The sequence below is a fragment of the Thamnophis elegans genome, chromosome Z (assembly GCF_009769535.1).
Source record: "Thamnophis elegans isolate rThaEle1 chromosome Z, rThaEle1.pri, whole genome shotgun sequence".
In the NCBI taxonomy this organism is placed as follows: domain Eukaryota; kingdom Metazoa; phylum Chordata; class Lepidosauria; order Squamata; family Colubridae; genus Thamnophis; species Thamnophis elegans.
Window position 1 is genome coordinate 72,695,249 of NC_045558.1, and position 22,001 is coordinate 72,717,249.

The window sequence follows — 22,001 nt, forward strand, 5'->3', positions numbered from 1 at the left end:
CAAATTAATAAGAGATAAATTGAGGTCACCAAGAAAGATAATGGGATGAGGGCATGAGGCTGCCTACCTTAGTAATGCAGTTAGTTTGTTATCTTTTGTTCTGGAAATAGAAGTTGGAAGATAAAGAACAAGCAAAGATTGAATGGCAGATTCCTTCCCACCCTCCTTCCCTTAGTTTCTCTTCTCTTGTTTTCAAATAAGATATAACAGAACAATTTGTGTCATTCTACTCAGCTCACTGCTTTGAAAGAGTTGGTTTCATTTTTGCTGTCAGGATGTTTAGTCAAGTAGATCACTGATGTGGCAAACTTTTAGGATAGAAATATAAAGTATCACACAGTCCTCTTTCTTCAAATGAGATGTCTTGATTTTAAAGCCTTTTTTCTTCTGCTCCAATAGAGAAATATTTGAAGCCTTATGGAAAACAATTGCCAGGATAAGTGGAACCAAGACAGGACATAGCAGGAATTCAGTCAAGCAAAAGGCACATGTTCAGGCTGTAATTCAGGTTTTACTTGCAAGTAGAGCTCATTGTAAACAATTTCATTGGATATTAGTAGATACAAAAGTAGAAATTGAATACTTGTAATCAATATCCTTTTATGGGATGTTTTAAATTTCCACTGTCTGTTCCCACTGCATAAGTGGTCACTTCACTTATTTAAAAAGAAATAAAAATATTTTTGTTTCTTCTTCATTTCATAAAAGAAATAATAGATCTCATTCCTCCTTACATGAACTCACTTTTCTATTTTACCATTTCCTTTATAAGGTAGGTAAACCAGTAGTATCTTTCTTATTTATATTCTCTGGGATATGAAAGTGGTAGAGCAGGGTGTCAAACTCACGTCGTCACAGCATCATCATGTGATGTATCGGAACTTCTCCCCCTTCGCTAAACAGGGAGAAGTCATGGCCAGCACATGACACATCCAGCCTGTTAGTTTGACATCCCTGTGGTAGAGCATATTTCTTCATTCTTTCATTTGCATAAATTGGGCTCCTGTAACAAATCTACATAATGATCTTTATCTAAGTTAAGTAGTGCATCAAAGCCAACTAGTTGTTGCTGGACTGTTGGACTGCTGCTGCATCTTCTTTTTCAATCTTTTTCAAAGTTCCATGACAGTTTGTTTCCACCTTCCCACCCACACATTTAGCAGCAACCATTTATCTGCCTGAAGGGAAGGGAAGGGAAGAGAAGGGAAAGGAAGAAGGAACTCAAAACCCACCTGAGCCTTTTATAATTTTGTAAATGCCAAACTTAAAGACTCAAAAATTATCCCACACATAAAAAGGCCTAATGGGGAAGACTATAATGATGAAGCTGTTAAGGCCAACCTCTTCAATACTTTCTTCAGTTCAGTCTTTGTTGACAGCAATGGTTGCTGCCCTCCATTTTCTAGTTATACCATAACAAATTGTAATGATTTACTACATATTGATTTTACAGTACATAATGTTGAAACTGTATTATGTTACTTAAGCCATCTTTATCTATAGACCCTGATGGATTATGTCCCTACTTCTTGTAAAAGCTTGCCACTACCCTAGCCAAACCTCTAGGCACAATCTATAAGGTATCTTTCAGAACCAGCTCCTTACCTGACTTATAGTCATTAGCCACAATCATATCTATTTTTAAAAAGGGAGACTCTAGTCTAGTAGAAAATTACAGATCAATCTCAATGTAAAGTCATGGAAACAATTATAAACCAATCCATCACTCTCCACTTAGAAGCAAACAATCTGCTTTCTAACAAGCAGTTTGGTTTCAGGAAAAAAATGTCCTGTAATCTGCAATTCCTACACTGCTGAAACATTTGGACCACACATCCTGACCAGGGTAAAGCAATAGATGCAATTTATATAAACTTCTGCAAAGCCTTTGATTCAGTGGTGCATGACAAACTACTGTTGAAACTAAGTTCTTATGCCATCTCCGGATCCCTACACAAGTGGATAGCCACTTTCCTGTCAAACAGGCAACAAGTAGTCAAAATAGGAATCATCCTATGAAATCCAGCACCAGTTAACAGTGGCGTCCCCCAAGGCAAGTTCTAGGACCCACACTCTTTCTGCTTTACATCAACGATCTATGCGATCATATTAAAAGCAGATGCATCCTCTTCACTGATGACGTAAAATTATTTAACACCACTAACAATGCAGCTGCCCTGTAATACAACCTTGACTATTGTCAGAATGGTTGTGCAATTGGCAACTCCAAATGTTAACTAATAAATACTCTGTCCTACACATTGGCAATAAAAATCAGAACACCAAATACAAGTTGGGTGGAAATGATTTCGTAGATGATGCTCACTCTAGGAGTACTCACTTCAAATCATCTAAGCCTCAGAGCTCACTGCAACAGCATTGCCAAAAAGGAATTAAGAGTTGTTAACTTAATTTTAGGTTAAGCTTCTTCTCCGGCAACATTGCATTGCTAACTGGGGCATACAAAACCTTTGCCAGACCAATTCTTGAAAACAGCTCATCTGTCTGGAACCCACACTGTATACTGGATATTCACACAATTGAGCAGGTTCAGAGGTATTTCACAAGAAGGGTACTTCACTCCTCTACTCACAATAGAATTCCCTATGCCACAAAGCTTGAAATTTTGGGCTTGGACAATCTGGAACTGTGTCACCTATGGTCCGATCTAAGCATAGTACACAAAATTGTCTGCAATGTCTTGTCTGTCAATGACTTTTTCAGCTTCAACCACAATAATATACAGGCAAACAATTGATACAAATCAAGGTAAACTGTTCCAAACTTGATTGCAGAAAATACGACTACAGTAACCGAGTGGTCAATGCCTGGAATGCTCTACCTGTCTCCATTGTTACAGCCTCAAACCCTCATAACTTCAACCTCAAACTGTCTATCATGGACCTCATCCCATTCTTAAGAGGTCCGTAAAGGGGGTGTCCATAAGTGGTGAATTAATAGAAATTAAATTACATTTTATTTTTTGTTTTATCACATCTATTTTATTGTTTTGGTTATTTTTTGAAGTGAGATCTCTAACATATCATTCAAGATCAATATGTTATGTAGAGTCATATTGATATACAGTAATGGTTGAGGTGCTACCTAAAAATCAAGAGATTGTGAGTTCTAGGCTTGTCTTCAGCATGAAACTTAGTTTCTTGACTCTGGGGTAGGCATTCTTTCTCAGCCCAATCCATCTCACAAGTTTGTTATTCTGGAGACAAAGAAAACAGGAGTATTATATTCACTACCTTGAGTTAAATAGTTATGTATAAAATGCAAAAAGAATCTAATAATAATAATTATCCTCCTTGAAAACATTATTCATTTCTCCTTGGAGGAACCACATTCAGTATATTATTTGAAAGCAATTCATACAAAATTATAATAGGAAAACTGTTTTATAAAACCATAACTACCTGTATGCACACACACAATCCAGTAACCTTAGATCTCTGGTAAAAAGACCCAAGTTTCCCATTGGATCTACAGTCTCAGACATCCTGAAACAAATTGAGTTTTTTTAGATTTTCAGTGCCTGCTATTCCAGGCAGTAAAAATTAAAAGGTTTTTGTGTCAGAAACAAACTGTCAAGCACAATCTCTGTAAAACAGAAGCAGCAAGGTTCTTTGATTTTCAGAAGGTTTCTCCTTGTGTAACTTTTAAATAAAACAGGAAGGAGGAAATATTTTCCAGGAAGAGGAATGATATCAAGTTGATGGGTTCAGTTATCTAAAAACTGGTTGGCAGCAAATCCTTCCATTATGGGAATAAGATGTATATTCTGGTATATATAAAATAGGAACATGCAGCTTTGAGTGCACTACAGTTATAGTTCAGTAGTAATATTTGTCAAAGGTCGAGTTCCATTTTTTTTATGTGATGCCATATTATTTTTCATATTAAAAATGGCAACATCTCACTCTAATTTTGGCCTATCTGCTTTAAATACTTTCAATAGGCTTACACTTTGTGTAAGAAAGTGTAAGTGCAATAAGAAAAAGATTTAAACTATAGGGCAATGAGTAGGTTTTCTGGGGGTATGGTAAGGGTGGGTGGGGGAGGAGTGATTTTCCAAATCAAGGCTGAAAATGCTAAGAAAATATCTATTTCACTCTTGTCTGCATTTGGCAAAGAGGATGCACAAAGGGTAGTTCTCTCTTACTATAATTATTTGAAGTCTCAAGTTAAGCAATATCAAAATGAATAGCTAGTATTTTGAGAGAAATTATATGAAGGTCTCCTTTACTATCATTGCAACCTATGCCAGTTTTAGACTAGAAATAGAGCTGAACTTTTCTTGAGAACAATGGATGAAAAAGATTAGTCAGCAACCACAGTTGCCTATTCCACAAAGAAGGTTCATGTACAATCTGAGAAAACAATACCATAATCTTGGATACCTGATCATATTAGATCATACAGCCTGCAGTATGATCTAAGCACAGTACACAAAATTGTCTGCTCTGTCTTACCTGCCAATGACTTCTTCAGCTTCAACCTCAATAATACACAGGCAAACAATTGATACAAACTCAAAGTAAACCACTCCAAATATGACTTCACCAACATAGTGGCCAATGCCAGGAATGTTCTACCTGACTCCTTTGTTACCTCCTCTAACCCTCACAGCTTCAACCTTAAACTGTCTACAGTGGACCTTACCGCATTCCTAAGAGGTCTGTAAAGGGAGCATGCATAAGAATATAGTATGCTGTCCTGTCTTCATCTATTTGTATTCATTTCTTTCATATCCATGTTTATATTTATACCTGCTATCTTGTACATGTTTGACAAGCTAATAAATACAAATAAATACAAATAAAAAGATTGACTCCAGAAAGTGTGAAATTCAATGTTCTGAAACAGAAGAATCAATTTGGAATCAATGGAGTAGTGTTTGAGCTTTGGCACATTTCTATTTAAAGAAAGCTATCTTTACACACCTTTCAATTTGATATTAAGAAATCTGAGAATAGAGAGAATTCAAATATATTTTCCTTTAAAAATATATATATTTAACAACTTAAGGGAAATTTGATCTGCAACAGCTTCCTGAATTGTCAGATTGGAAAAGAAAAAAAGTTTGCAGATCTAAATTCTTAGTTATAAAAAAAATAAAATACAATTTCAAAGAGTTGAACTTATTCCGAGTTTAGTACTGGAGCTATGATCTGATAGTTGCTGATACATATAATTTCTTAGCAGTCTTCCGATATGATATGGCATACAATTTACTAAGCTACAAGTATTCCTCAACTTGTAACCACAATTGAGCCCAAAATTAATGTTGTTCAATGAGACATTTGTTAAGTGAGTTTTGTCCCATTTTATGACTTTTTGCCATAGTTGTTAAGTGAATCATTGCAATTAATAGGTTAGTAACATGGTTGTTAAGTGAATCTAGCTTCCCCATCAATTTTGCTTGTCAAAAGATTCCAAAAAGTAATCACATGACCTTGAGACATAGGAACAGTCATATGTATGACTCAATTGTCAAGCATCTGAATTTTGATCAAGTGATCATGGAGCTGCTATATCATAAGTTTGAAAAATAATCATGTAACTTTTTTCAGTGCCATTGTAACTTTGAATGGACATTAAATAAACTGCTGTAAGTTGAGGACTATCTGTACTCAATCACTTTAATAAATTTTTCAAAATTGTATTTCTTGGAAACATTTTATGGATTAATTAAAAAACACTAGTTGTAATAATAACTGGGGAGGGACACAATGACTCAGCAGTTAAAGATGCTATGCTTATTGGCTGGAAGGATGACAACCCTGGTTCGAGACCTGAGTTCATGCAACAGGGTGAGCTTCCATTACTAGCAATTTGAAAGCATGCAAATGCAAGTAGATAAATAGGTACCATTTCAGTCAGAAGATAATAGTGTTCCATGTGCCTCGGTGTATAGTCATGCTGGCCATATGACTATGGAAAGGTTGTTGGACAGCACTGGCTTCCTCAGCTAAGAAATGGAGATAAGCATCATCCTTAGAGTCAGATATAATTGAATAACTTTCCTTTACTTTTAATAATAGATGCTGTTTCTTAAAGGACTTTGTGGCTTCAATCTTTCCTTGAAGGGTACATTTATGAAAGTGAAGAGGTGGTTCCAATACTTTTAGGTACCATCCTTATTATATACTAGCTGTACCCAGCCATGCGTTGTTGTGGCCCAGTCTGGTTAAACGGAAAAGAAAGGAGAAAGCGCAAGTTTCTAATATGTTTAATTTCACAATGCTTGTGGGTATAAAATATTTTTTGTTGTTCCATTGTCTGTGCAGATATAGAGATTATCTGGTTTGCTGACTCTAGAACCCGCAACACATAATTGTCCATATGAGAAACAATTTTCAATTGCTGGAAAGACATTGGACCCGGTACATTTACCAACAGCATGCGAAGAAAGAAACATTTCCAGGGTGATTCCCTCCGGGCAGGGTCATGGAGTTGCCAGCAGCAGCAAGGTTTGTGAGGGTCTTGCCCACCTGGTGGGCCCTGTCACTTGCTGCACCAGCCACGGCTCCCCCGGCACAGGCGGTTCCCGCATGAAGTGAGCCACGGTGGCCCCTGAAAGAGCTGCCGCAGAGGACGCTCCTGCAGGCCCCAGCCTGGCACCCTCCAAGCTCCCTGCAACAGGCAGCCTTCGGAACGACGGGTTGGATGGAACCCCTCCGGACATGGGCCCGGGGACCCCAGTGTGGGAGGGAGGCTGGGGCTTCCCCTGTGGGCATAGTGGGGTGGCAGGTGGGCACTGCCATTGGTCAGGCCTCGGGGCTGCTGGACTGGGCGAGGATGATTGAGGGAAACGGCGCCGGGGCTGTCGGCCTCATGGAAGTTATTGAGCGTCTCCTCAGAGGATCTGCACCTGGGCTTCCCCAAGTTGGTGGCCCAGGAGATTGAGACATCCAGGATCTTGGAGGAGGAGAAGTCCTTGGTGTGCGACTCATCCAGATCATCGTAGCTCTCTGGGTGTTTGGTGATGCTGTTGTTGGAGCTGAGGCTGGTCGAGATCTGCACCGGGGTCACACTGGTGATCTGGGAGCCATTCTTTTTCTTCAACTGGGCGGCCACCGGAACCCCGAGGCCTCCTCCTCCCTGTGAAAGCAGTGCCAGGCTCTGTGGTGGAGGTGCCCTGGGAGGGTAGGAGGAGGCAGAGGCGGATGCCGGGGGAGGTGGTGGCGGCTGGGCCAGGAGGCCGAGCAGGAAGTCCTCCAAGCTGGCACTGCTGCTGCTGCTGCTGCTGGCCTGTCGAGGCAGCATCGCGGGCTGTGCCATCTTATTCCTCTCCTGTACCTCTGCTGCTGAGTCAGGCTGCTGCTGCTGCTGCATTGGGGCTGGCAGGAGGAAGGGCCGATGCCACCACCAATGCCGCCACCACCTCCCTCAGGCACTGGCTTGGCCAGGCTGAGGAGGAGAGGAGAAGGAGGCGGCCACCACCCCCGACCCGGCTTCCCTCAGTGGTGACAGTGAAAGGAGGTGGCTGGCATCCTCTTCGGAACAGGAGGAGGAGGAAGGAGCCACCCCTGGTGATGTAGATGAGAGGCAGCCCCCACCGGCCATGGCCCCATCCCAGAGATGGTGCCACCCCTGCAGCCACCGCCTCTCGGGGCACCCAGCGGCTGCCCCAGTACCACTGTGCCTCAGGCTGACACTGCCGCTGCCCCGTCAGAGCCACCTTGGCAAGGCTGTAGCTGGCTTGCTGTGAGGGGGGGTGGAGAGTGCGTATGGCCAGGCATGCTAAGTAGATGCTCCGCCTCCACCTCCTCTGGTGCTCTGCTGAGCTGGACAGAGAGAGGCCAGCTTAAGGGCAGGGGGAGGCAGCCAAGGGATGGCGCAGGTGCCACCCCATCACAGACAGCAAAGGCTCAGTGGGAGGGAAGGGGAGAGAGGGGAGGGGGATGCCAGAGGGCTTCGGCTTCCCTTGGCGGAAATGGCCAAAGCTCCTGAGAGGAGGGGCAGAAAGGGGAAAGGGTGCTGCCACAGCCCAGCCACACATATAAAGGGATCATCAGGATGAAGCTGGAGAGAGTCCGAACTGTTCCGAATATACTATACTCACAAAATGAACACTATGGTAAACGACACAGCTCAATTCCAATGCAATGTCACATGAAATCAAAATGAAAATAAATCAAAACCTATGAAAATTCAATATAACAATGCAATCGGAAACATTGAAATGGAATTGTGAAATATTTAGTATAGCATGTGTTGCTTTTACGTCCAACAGATGGTGCTGGTTTTCAAAAAAGCATATTTTTACCAGTCACAGGTGTGACATCTATATAATATAGGTATATAAAAACATGCATGTATTCGAATGCAACGTTGTATCAAAATTTCAAAGCAATTAGCGAAGCACTTTCAGAGATTTAAGATTTTGAACAAACAAACATTTACATTTTTATTTATATTAGATCTATATTTTTTCATTTATTTTTACAGGTAGAACAGCCCCTTTTATCAGTCAAGTTCGGTGCAAGGGGAATGAGATGGTCTACTTAACTTGAAGCATAAAATATCTTAGGATCTCCTGAAGAGGTTAATAACATACAGAAAAGGCCAAAAAGGAACCATGATCCCTCACTATAAAGGCTAAGTAAGGATGGGCTTGCCACAGAGCTGGCAAGCTAAAGCAATATGCAGCTGGGAGTTTTGTGCTCTCAGCATGTGTAATTATGGTTAGTGACATTTATCCTTAATTTCCAGGGATCTGTCCTTTCAAAATTAACAGGCAGTGGTGAAAATTGGCATGAACAAACAGGCATAGAGTGCTGGAAAATGTTTCAGAATTCCCTTTCCTCTCCCTCATTTAAACCATGTTAAATATATCCATTCCAGCAAACATGTACTTTCTGCTATCATCATTGCTGGCATGTTTGATGTATTCAGAAAATTCAATGTAAACTTTTTGCAATACCTCTGAAGCCATTCAAAAATGTCTACAGGCATGCCATTCTTTCTTAATCTACTCATTAAAATGAAGACAAGTATTGTATACATATGAAGTATATCAGGAAATCTGTTATTCTGAAAAAGAAAACTCTGCCCTTCTCAAATAGCCCTTTTTTCTCCTCATTAAATTCTTCATTAAATTCTATGTATTGGCAATATAGGATATCTTCTGCAAACAAAAATATGTGTTCTACAATCGCTTAAACATTTGGGATTATATAACTAATATATGTATTTCATTATGTATATCTCTGTTGCAGAAAATGACAGGCTTTAGACTTCTCAGGATACAGGAAAAGTTTATTTGGCAGCCAGGTTCAGAAAGCTAGCCCATGGCTAGCATTGCTGGTTCTGAACAACCTTCATTATTGAAACACGTGTTCTTATACATTCTCAAAGGCAGTGTAACATGGAAACACTTAACTCATTTCTTAGTGGTTACCTTGAGGAGAAAGCCTTATAAGGAGATGGGATCTATCTTCTCCTTTTGTTACAGGTATGGACTACGTGTCATTAATGAACTTTATCTGAACCTTGTGGTTTGGACTTTTGACATAGGGAATTTGGCTGGAACAGGTTATGGTTAGGCACTTGCTTCCTATTCTTTTGCAAGCTGCAACTCTGCCTATGTGGCTTTTTAATATAAAGGTAAAGGGACCCCAAGAGGCTGTCCAGCTTGACCCAGTAGGTTTCACACTTAATGTCCAAATCTCACTTTACGTCCTACGTTATTCCCCCCTTCTAGACTCTATTAATACCCACAATTGAGTCTAGCCTGTTAGATTAAAAATATAAGCACGCAGAATACAGAATAGCAAAAAGGCAAGCATACAAGCAATACATATCTTAGGGCTTATCTTCTTGAATCACTTTCATTACTTCTAAGAGTGCAATTTGAATATAGGAGCTAGCATCTGAAGCTTCATCTTCCTTGAGAGTATGTGGGATTAGGCTTTCCATTAACATTAACTCCTTTTCAGCCATATTTTCTTTTACAGACCTCATAATGAGCTGTTTAAGCAAGGATATTATGCAAGGGAGGAATGCTAAACTTACAATTCCACATTATAAAAGCAATAGCATTTGTTTAATCGAACTTGTTCCCGGTAGCCAAGAAAACCATTCGGAACCTTGTGGTCTTTAACCAATTGAGGAAGCTGGGTTTCGTAGTTCTTTAAATAACCCCCCCCCCCCCCCAGACCGCTCCTGATTTATTCATAGAAACAGCAATCTTCTCCCAGGAATACACATAGCCCACCTTTTTCAGCAGTTAAAAGATCTATGGCATGCCAGTTCAGCAATTTGGTTCAGGCTTTCTTGGAATTCTTCTGACAGCTGCCTGAACTGTGTAATGGAGTGGGTCATTCCACCTACACCCGTTCCAACTGCAGTCCCTATTCTCAAGATTGCTAATAGTGGAATTAGGAGCAGCGCTCTTTTCTAGACATGTCCCATGGGGGGTATAGGGAGGGTCTGTTCCCCACTTACCATCCATTTTAGGGAGGAGATGTATTAGAGTGCATGTGCCAGTCCAATTGGTGGGTAAACATAGATATGCATTTCTCCCACATAGAAAGAAAACTCCATTTTCTCCTACACATACGCCGATGTTCATGGAGAAGGCATGGGCTCAGAGGTTCCTTTCATTAGTCCAGACTTGTAAGATTCCTGCTAGGAACATACCAGTCAGGGGCTGTAATGGAACTTCTTGATTAGGATCCATTAACTTATTCCTGAGGTCTGGTCCTTCAAAGAGATATTGCAAAAGTAAACACAAACTCCCATAATAGATTGTATTGAAAGCCAAACAGGAAGTCGGGGTGGTTGGAATGGGCTTGGGAAGCTTCCAGTAGTCAGATTCCCTTCCTATCGGTTAAAAACAAATGGAGGTGGGAGTGAGAAAGTGACTTTCTGTTGGAAGATCTTGTGAACAGAGGGAGACATGCTGCGAGTCAATTTTACGTTTACAAGGGTTTTCCTGGGGGCAAGGTATATTTCAGATGGGCATTGTTCCTCTGATAGTGACCCCACAGGAATGCCAGGCTCCTGATATCGTTTGATGCACAAGGAGGGTGACTCTATAATTTGTACGCCAACTGCTATGGGGCCAACGATGTGGAGACGGCTCATCCCCAGTCTTTTCGCCATGTAGCTGGGCTTCTAGCATTTTAGTTCCCCATCTACCTCCCTTGTCAAAGACAATTGTAACTCTGGTCATTTCCCCAAAATCTGACTCAACTGGAACAGCATTGTAAGATTAAGAGGTTGAAGACAAGCACAACCAGCATTTTTGGCCTAGGTCAGGGTCAGACTGTTTGATGAATTAGGCTTTGACCTAACTCCAGCACTTTTAACATATAGTTCCCTTTTCTCAATTGTTGCAGGGGCCTGTTTTCCCTATGCTTTGCCCTTTTTCTTACAGGGTTAGTCAGATGGTTGACTTTAGGTGTTGGGATTGGCTTATGGTTCCATCCCCAAGCATAAATAATGCACTGTTGGTGGGAGTGGACCTGTTCCACATCCTGTAACTTGATTCCACTCTGTTCTCCTGGATTTTTGACATCCTCGGATCTTTCTTTAAGAGCTAGTGGGTTGCTGGGGTATTTTCGCAACATTGGGAACTACTATTCAAGACATTATCACTTAGCAAGCTCTTTGCCAATAACAGCCAGAGCCACAAAAGGCTCATAATTGTCCCTCACACAAAACGTCTCCTAACACAATTCTTTTAGCCTACTGAATCACCATGTCAGGGAGAAGGCAGGGGATATGTATAGTTTGAGGAAGGGCAATATCAGCTTTGGGCAATCTATAAAACCAAATCTTATTTCCTAAACATATCACCCACAATCCACAAACTCCTATTATATTGCAAAGAACCCATTCCCACGGTTCCTCAAACGTAAGTGTCATCAGCAGATTCACACTCCTCTTTGTCACAGTCAATGATTTTAGCCTCAGCAACTGTCTTCCTCTGGAGGGGGCAATTCCTGGGGGATGAATATGCAATACAACAATTAAATACATTCACTAAAGCAAGAGATAAAGTTGTTATGACTTTGAATACTTGGTTTGCCATTTCCTGACAGGTGCTCAAACTTTTTAATACATCTTATATCTAATAAATAGAACGTTGTCTTCCTCCTCCATATCTTCAGCCATACATTGAGATGTGTGACCCGTCAAAACCACACTCGACTAAACCGCGCCCAACTAAACTGCATCGCTGACATCATCAACAGGGCGACAACAGCCAGCGCGGAGAAAGAAGGGCGCTTTAAATAGCGCTTTGAAAGCAAGCCAATTCAACTTAAGGTAAGGGTTAGGTTTAGGGTTAGGTTTAGGGTTAGGTTAAGGGTTTGGGTTAGGTTTAGGGTTAGGTTAAGGGTTAGGATTAGGTTTAGAGTTAGGTTAAGGGTTAGGTTTAGGGTTAGGTTTAGGGTTAGGTTTAGGGTTAGGTTAAGGGTTAGGTTTAGGGTTAGGTTTATGATTAGGTTTAGGGGGGTTAGATTTAGGTTTAGGGGTTAATTTTAGGTTTAGGGTTTACAGTGTGCTTCTGTCTCCGTGCTGTTGTCGTCCTGTTGATGACGTCAGCGATGCGGTTTAGTCGGGCGCGGTTTAGTCGAGCACGGTTTTGTTGGTGAACCGTTGAGATGTCAGCTTCCAGGAGGTGACTTCAGTAGGACTTCTTCTGCCCCATAAGAGATTCCCGTTGCTGGTAGGGAAGCTTATAGGAGGCGTTTCTTTAAGCATATCACTAGAGGATGGGCTTCATCTTGGTCTGCCTCCCAATACTCATCAGCAGCTGGCTTAACTTGAGTCCAGTGAAAACTTGGATTCCAACACTTTTACTTACATGACCCAGCATACAGGCCCTTCCATCTAGGTTTCAAATTCTTCTCCTTTCCAGTGTTTTACTTATACTTTTCTCCCACCTGAATATTATGACTAAGGGTGGTCAGAAATGGTGGACTGAGGGATACACAGTATTGTTGGATTTCTTGTATTTGCTTATTCAGTTCTCTCACCATTTGGTTCACCCATGAGGCCCCTATTTTACCTAGGTGCCCTTTATGATTTTTCAAGTTAGCACTTATAACTGGGGGTCTCCCAAACATCACTTCAAAAGGAGATAACCCAATTCCCTTTCGTGTAGAGTATCACACAGACTAAAGTGCCAGTGGTAATGCATTCACCCATTTATGACTAGAATTGCCTTATATAGCCCACACTTGGGCATGTCTGTGAAATCAATAACTAATGAATCCATGGGATAATATCCTTTAGGTTGACTTCCAGGAGGGAGTCTAGGTCCCTGCCTTGGGTTTACTTGAGCACACATGCTACACCTTTCCTTTGCATAGGCACACAGTGTGTGTAAGCGGTCACTGTAAGATGGAGTTCTTCTGCTTTGGAATATCTGGGGCTCAGTCCCCTTTCGCATTTCCAATGCTGCATAAGCTGTCATGTCAGGGTGGCTCTGATCATCTCGGGTTGCTGACAGCCTTGCTTCTCTGTCAGTTGCTTTTCCCTTTTCTACTGGATCCAACCATCCAGTTTGGAGAGATTAAAGAGCTATTTAGAGTCCTTACATGGGGTACATCTTACAGACCAGAGAGCTAAGGGTAAGGTGTCTACCCATTTAAGGTGGGTTTCAAACACATCTTATCTTTTCCTTAACAGTGCAATTCACTCATTTGATCAATTTCTTTCCTGAGGCCGTTAAAAGACCTTTTCCCCATAATCAGCAGTATTGATATGCAAAGTAAGGAAGGCATATAGAGTCAGTTCAGAAGTTCACCCTTTCATTCATGTCCTCTTTTAATACATGGATTAAAGCCCATAATTTTGCTACTTCGGCACTAGTGCCTGATATTTGTAAATTCTAGGGTTTGTTAACCATAAATGTTCCTTCATTTCTAAAATTCTTTGAATTGTGTGGCTTGTGTAATTTTTTAACTTCCTCCATTAACTGTTTGTATAGATAAGCCACAAGTTGTTGCCAACTTCCCTTTTCTTATCAGAGCCTGAGATAATTCTGACTTGAGGGCTTTTTACACTTGTTTCTGCTTTAAACCCCAAACAAAGTGTTCTTTTTCACCCCCCCTTCATAGATGTGTAAGGAGGCTTGGCTAGAAGCGCGAAATTTGAAATCCTCATCCTGCAATATCCTGCTACGCCAAAAAGCCTCTGTAACTTTTTTCCTACCTGTTGGTTCAGCAATTTGGCACACAGATTTTTTTCACTCATGTCCTATTGCCCTCTATCCTCAACTTATGGTGCACCTTAAGTATTTAACTTGGGGCTTTTCCAGTTGAGCTTTTTGCGTTGAGGCATGATGTCCCTTGTCCATTAACAAATGGAGCACTTGATTGGTATTCTTTTCAACAAATCTCCTTCGTTTGTCCAGTTACTGAGATATCTACATATTGGTGTAGCACATCCCCATCTTCTGCAAAAAGGTAGGTGATTATTTTTAAAATCCTTGGGGAAACCTAGTCCAAGCAAGCTGCCTCTTGTGACCAGTGACGTGCAGTCAGGGGAGGCAGGGAAGGCAGGGCCTCACCACTGTCATCATGAAAAGAAAAAAAATTAAAAGGAAAAAGGCTGAGGTAGTTGCTGCCAGAGTCACAGTGGATGATTCTGCTTAGTGCTTAACTGTTTAAAAAAGCCTCTAAAAAGTGCCCTCTACAGGAGGAGGCGGGAGAACCACGTGCCTCATTTAGTCTATCTTTATGATCACTCGAGCAGAGTTAAGCAAGGGTTAAAAGCCAAAAAAATTCTTATGTAGATGAGGCACTTGATTCTCTCGCCACCTCCTGTAGAGGGCACTTTTTTTTAGAGGCTTTTTTAAACAGTTAAGCAGTCATCCACTGGGGACTCTGGCAGCAGCTAATCTAGCCTGACCTCAGCAGCTCTTGCCTTTTTCCTTTTACATTTTCATCATGGCAGACGAGCAGAGTTGAAATCCTCTGTGAAACAGCTGGAAAAGGTATGTGGGTAGGAGAGAGGAGGGAGGAATTCAAAATTAATGTAATTTGTAAGTAATTGTATTATAAGTAATTTGTGTGTGTGTGTGTGTGTGTGTGTGTGTGTGTGTGTGTGTGTGTTTACCCGCCTCTGCTGGCGTGTGGGCTGGCACTTTTTTTATGTCAGACATAGCAGCAGGGCTTTTGGACATAGCAGCAGGGCTTTTGGACATAGCAGCAGGGCTTTTGGACATAGCAGCAGGGCTTTTGGACATAGCAGCAGGGCTTTTGGACATAGCAGCAGACCAGGGCTTTTGCCTCTAGCACCGGGGTGGCAGAGCGGCTTTGGTTCCATCTAGCATTGATTCTTTGAAGTTTTCCATAGGTCATCTCTGCTTTTAAAGTCTTCCATTGGTCTAAGGAAGTTTTTTCTCTATGGTGGACACAGCGCAGGGGCTTTTGGACATACAAAGGCCCCGGCGCTGTGTCCGCCATTAGAGGCAGGATGCGTCCTGCCTCTATGGCGGACATAGCACCGGAGCGGCCAAAATCTTCTTTCTTGAAAGCGGCTTTTGGCTGCTGCCAAGAAAGAGGCTTTTGGCCACTCTGGCACTATGTCCGACATTAGAGGGCAAATGTCCACAGGGCAAAAGCCGAAAGAAAGTGCTCCACCACTTCTGTCTGATACAGAGGCATCCTATGCCCCACAGCTGGGTCAGACATAGCTGCAGGGCTCAGGACGCCTCTATGTTAGACAGAAGCTGCAGGGCGCTTTCTTTCGGTTTTTGCCTTGTGGGGCGGCAATAGCCGCTTTCTTTCTTTTTGCCTCACCAGTCATAAACCTCAGCACACTTGTGACCTGTTACTAGGTTTTCCCAAAAGCAAACAGTTTTTGGCCGTCTCTATGTATTTGAGATGGTGAAGAAGTCATAGGCAGACATAGGCAGACAGGCATGGCTAGAGGCTTTACTTGTATAATTATTGGTGCATGATGAGATGCATAGCCTGGTGGATTAAATTCTTGAACCACCATTACTCACTATATCTCATCTGGGGGGGGGGGTGTGCCTCATCATTAGGACCATTTTATCTTTCTCAAAGGACAGTGTAACTCCCATTTGGCATAGAATCACAACCCAAAAGAGGAACTGGGCATTCAGGCATGTCTTGGGACATTCTTGTAGCCAGTGGCCCCCTTTTTTTTCTTTCACCAAATACATCAACCTCTGCTTTGGGCTTTGGAATTATTTGACAATGCAAGTGTCAGCAATTCAGCTTTACGTTGCATCCTGACCTTTTTCTTTCTTTCTTCACAAAGACCTTTCATGCAATTTTCATTTATTCAAGCCACACAGACCTTCATGGCTTCCTTTTTATTTTATTTTTTGCTAACTGGAGGGCTCTTTCTCTGACTGGGCATGGGATTCTATTTATTGGCCCCTCCTTGGCAATTCTTCTGGCAAGTTGCTAACTGGAGGGCTCTTTCTGTCCTTCTTCTCTGAAATTTGAGCCCAATTAACATACGTTTTGTATGCTCATTCCACAAGTTCAGAGATGCCTTTCCTGGGCCCCCTTTTTGTCTTCTGTATTTATTTATTTATTTATTTATTTATTTATTTATTTATTTATTTATTTATTTATTTATTTGTTTATTTATTTATTTACCCTAATGTCATCTGTAGAGTGACCAATGAAGATCATATTGACCATTCTCTTACTTTCTTCAAGCTCAAGATCTAATGTGGTATTTTGCCTAAAGATTTGATAAATGCATTGTAGGATTTCCCCTGGATTTTCCTCCTGTTTCTGTTGAATTTAATAGACCTTCTCTAAATTCTTAACTTTTGTTGTATCCTAACAAAACTAAGGTCCAATAGTTTTGCAGCTGAATGGACTACTTTTCCCAATCTGGTTCCTTCAGTAACAATATCCAGTCTGGATTTTTTCATGATCCTTCTGCAAAGGCTTATTCATGGTTACCTTCACCAGCCTTCTTTTCTCTGGGGTTAATAAAATTTCCATCAGACTTTGTATGTTAGCTCAAGCAGACCGGTGAGTTCAGAAAAATGGATGCAAATAGGACATGCATCTCATCTGGATTTTCTCTATAAGCAGGAATTTGATTTTTCCAATTATATAAATCAGCCATTGAGAATGGAGCATATATCCACACCTTACGTAGCGCCCCCCCCCCCCCCAGCTTCTGGCAATAAAATTTCCCTTAGGGGCAATTTGAGTTTTTATCTCAACTGCTCCCTTGGACCAGGTTTGTGATCCACTTGATCTGTCCCTTTGGTAACCTTTTTGGTTTCCTTCCTCCTGGCCCCTCCCTGGGTCTCCTACCCCTTCAGTGTCAACCACTTCATGTTAAGGCTACACAGGTGGAGGGCACTGATGTCAGAGACACACTCTCTCTTTCTCTTTTTAAACACTTAAACACATCAACAAAGACAAACATGCAAGCTAAAACAGCACAGGAACTAAATGTTTTGTTGAGACTCTCTTTTTCTTTCTTTTTTTTCTTATCTATGTCTCTTTTGTGGATTCATACGATGGTTTGGCTAGAAGGGCAAAATTCGGTATCCATATTCTACAATACCCTGTTACAACCCAAAACCCTCATAATTGTCTCTTATTAGTTGGTTTTATTGTTAAATCAAATCATTAAATTTTTCAACACCACTAGTCTGTGAGGAATAGATAGCATGGTTTCCACTTAATTCCAAAAGCCTAGGAAACAGTTTGTGTCACCTGAGCTGTGAAGTATGGGTTCACATACTTCAGGAACAAAATGAACAGGTAAAATCATTTAAACAAACAATAACTACAAAGATGAAACTTTTCTCATGTCCTTTTGGATTGGAGACATCTTAGTTTCAATTACCTTGAGGGTCATATCATATACATCATATCTGTCCACAGTATAAAATTATAATGATATTAACTTTTTTTGAATCCTTATATATTAATCCAATAGTTGCCAAAATTAAAGTTGCCTTTTTCCATGTAAAAATCATATGCTTAGATCAATTGTTCCAAATATTGGCTTTGTTACAAATTACTGAAACTCCCTTAGAAATTCTCTGGTAAAAAAGAAATCCCAGTTCTGGTAATTAAACGAATTTCTGAGTGTGCACAAGCTTTGAAAAATCAAACTATAAATAGCCATAAAAGTATATTTCAAAACATTTCTCCTATTATTATTGAATGAAATGAAATATCTAATTTCATTAGCAATTTTTATTTGAATACATGAAAGGTCATGTATTGCCTAGATTAGTTTTAATGGCTGTCCTGTTTCATTTTATTTTCTAATTCCAAATAAGATGTGCTATACTCAACAAAATTAGGTTTATTAATATTAACAAACTTGAATTCTTTAAATCTAATTCTGTACAGATTCAATAGCAAATCATTCCATTTTATAATTGAAAATATACTTAAAATATTATTACATATTATTCAATTGTAATATGAATACAATATAATTATACACACACATGCATATATACAAACACATTTTAATGGAAATTCCTTATATCTCAAAATAGTTCATGGAGATAAAGTAGGACGTAAAGTGATATTTGGACATTAAGTGTGAAATCTATTGGGTCAGGCTGGCCAGCCTCTACTTCTATATTAAAAAGCTACATAGGCAGAGTTGCAGCTTGCAAAAGAATAGGAAGCAAGTGCCTAACTACAAGATGTTCCAGCCAACATCTCTATGTCAAAAGTCCAAACCACAAGGTTCAGATAAAGTTCATTAATGACACGTAGTCCATACCCGTAACAAAAGGAGAAGTAAGACCCCATCTTTTATAAGGCTTTCTCCTCAAGGTAACCACTAAGAAATGAGTTAAGTCTTTCCATTTTACGCTGCCTTTGAGAATGTATAAGAACGCATGCTTCGATAATATTACCATATTTTTTATTTCATTTTCATTTTCATTTTATACAATCACTTATATACTGTGCGTAACAAAAAAACAAAAAAAAGGAAAAAAAATCCACCATAAAAAAACCAACATAACACTTCAATCCCCCATACACCCTTTCTTCTCCCCCTCCAACTTTCATTTCTCCCCTCCAACATTCCCCTCTTCTACTTCCCTTCCCCCTCAGACATCTCCCCCTCCCTCCATCTCACCCTCCTTACATTCCCCTCTCACTCCCTCTTTACTTCTCCCTCTTCTTTCCCTCTACTCCTCACTTTGGTGTATCCCTACAATTAATCTATTCAGTTTATTTTTTAGAAAATGAAAGAAAAAGAAAAGAAAAGCGAGCAACAGTATACAAGTGCATTCTTATTGTTCTAAGAATTGAAACTGTATTTCCACCCTCCCCCCTCCCCCCTATAATCCCCCCTCCCTAACCCCCTTACGGCTTCCCAGGTCCCATACCCGGCATAGTTCTTTAACAAACACTGGAGTGTAATAAGACCAACTAACTTTAAAGTTAAAAGATAAAAAAAAAGAAAAAAAAAGGGGGGAAATAGTAAAAAATAGAAGGAAAAAGACACACACAAAAAAGATCAATAAACCCGCTACATTAACACAGCTTCCCATCATCTGTAAATCTTAAACAATGTGCTTCATTCCAAATTTTGGTTATTTTATTACTTGCAGGGTTTCAGACTCTATTAAAGCCAGGTAAGTTAATCAATTGGGGTTCTCCAACTAAAGGTCTCATTGCTTTATCTATCTATTCAGACCTTTAATTTATCTCTTTTTTTTATCCAAATATCCAAACCTTTCTATAAAACCATTAAGCTCAAGTACTTCTTTCATTTTTCATTTCCAACACCTCCCATTCTGTCCTTACCCACATCCACGTGTAAATTTTTTACCTTCCACCCTGCCTTTACCCATGTCCACATATATATTTTATCCGCGTCCATTGCTCCTCACATATTTACTCCACCTTCCTGGAGACTCTCTGACTAATCTTTCTTAACCTTATATTGAAATAGCAATTCATACAAACATCAGCTTGCATTCTAGCCCCAAGTAGTCTAGTTAAGCTTTCGCTACCCTTCCATCTCCCACGCAGCTCCCAACTCCGTTCGTCCCAAACCACAACTCAAGAAGATCGCGATCTCCGCTCTCCTCGCCTAGGAAAATAATTCATGCGCAATTTGATTTAGAGTTCAAACAAATCTTATATACAATATATGTCCACAATCAGCAGCGCTTCTTTCAGCCTCCATATCTCATCATCGATGTACAACTTTTCCATTTTATACCAGGCAGAAATCATGAAGTTTTAAAAGCATCGCTAAGTCTTTATTCTTTACTCTTCTGCCCTTCCGGAAGAGGAAAGCAACACCCTCCGCCTTGTGGCCACGTGTCCCGCTGCTTGTCTTCTCCTTCTCCTTGTCTCTCTCCAGGTCCGGATGAATCAGGAAGTCCCGCCTTCAGAGTCTTGTAATAAAATTCTCGGGCTTCACAGACAGAGTTAAAGCGATGTTTTTGATTCTCAAATGTAACTGTAATGCCAGCCGGGACTTCCCATTTGTATGGAATCTGAGAATTTCTGAGTTCTTCAGTTAAGAAAATGTAGTCTCTCCTTGCTCTTAATATTTGAGATGGTATTTCTTTAAAAACAATCAAGTCCTGTCCATCAATTCTCAGCCTCTTGTTGTAAAGCCTCTGTATTATCACATTTCTGGATTCCCTTGTGGTGAAATATATAATTATGTCCCTCGGAAGCTGTCGCTGTTTTGCTACCCACGAATTCTGGCGGTAAATTTTTTGGATCTGCCAATCAAAGTTAAGTCCCGGACTTCTCACCGAGCGGCTAAGAGCCTCAAAGAAGATCTGTTTCAAATTCTCCTGTTCCTTTTCACGCAGTCCTCTAACTCTTATTGCAAATGCAGTCTTATTATAATTTATCATGACAAGTTGTTTTTGAGCATTTTCAATTTCCTGTTGTAACGTTTGGATTTTGGATGTCAAATTAGAGTTGGTTTCTTCCAAAAGTTCCAATTTATCCTCCGTTTCAGCAATATAATCTGTCATAACTGTCATTACTCCGATCATATCCTCCTTTGCTTGAGCAATTTTAGCATCAAATTGATCATATAAATCCGATATCAGTTGATTAATTTCCTGTCTGAAATTATTAAGCGTTTTGAGAAGAAATTCTTGTGTTAACAAATCTCCAGTGGAGGGCGTAGGAGGCAAGGGCAGCGACTTCATAGCAATTTTTTGAGATGTGTTATTAAGGAAGCGCTTCTGCTTAGATTTGGGAGCCATTCCAAAAAAAATAAAAAATAAAAACAAGCAATCAAGCAAGCCAACAATCAAAGTCTCTGCTCCCCTCAGTTAATCTTTTAACAGTTAATACGGAGAAGCCTTCAGGAGAGTAGGGCTGACTAAGTACGTCACATCAAACACAAAAGCTATAAGATCGCCATCTTGTGACGCAGCTAGAAAAGGGAGCCTTTTACAAAATTGAAGCTGGTATTTTGGATAATGATAGAAGAAATTCCTCAGGAATGGTCCCCGCCCGGATTAATTTTTAAATAGCTTAGCTTTGTCCTGGGGGGGGGGGCAACCTGCCTAGGGCTGCAAAAAAGCAGCTGCGAAGAACTGGCTGGAGTAAAAGCTCAGCTAATGTTGAACCTCTTCTCCATTCACAGCGAAAAAAAAGGCTGTGAATTACAAAGAGATCCTAACGACTGACCTTCTCCCTGCCCCTTTCTGCCAGAAAGGGGAGATATCTATAGATCTTATAAGATATACAGACCAGAACTCTGAGAGGAGCTCCGTTGAGCTCCCGTCGGCGACAGCCTCCTCCCCCAGAAGCCTCAAGAACGCATGCTTCGATAATGAAGGTTGTTCAGAACTTGCAATGCTAGCCATGGGCTAGCTTTCTGAACCTGGCTGCCAAATAAACTTTTCCTGTATCCTGAGAAGTCTAAAGCCTGTCATTTTCTGCAACAATTCTGGTGATGAATTGTAAACCCACTCGGTTAGGAGTGGAATCACCCCCTGGAGCCCAGGATAGCATCCCTTCCAAATGGAACCGGCTTATCCTAATGAGGCTCTAGATTTGTGTGGG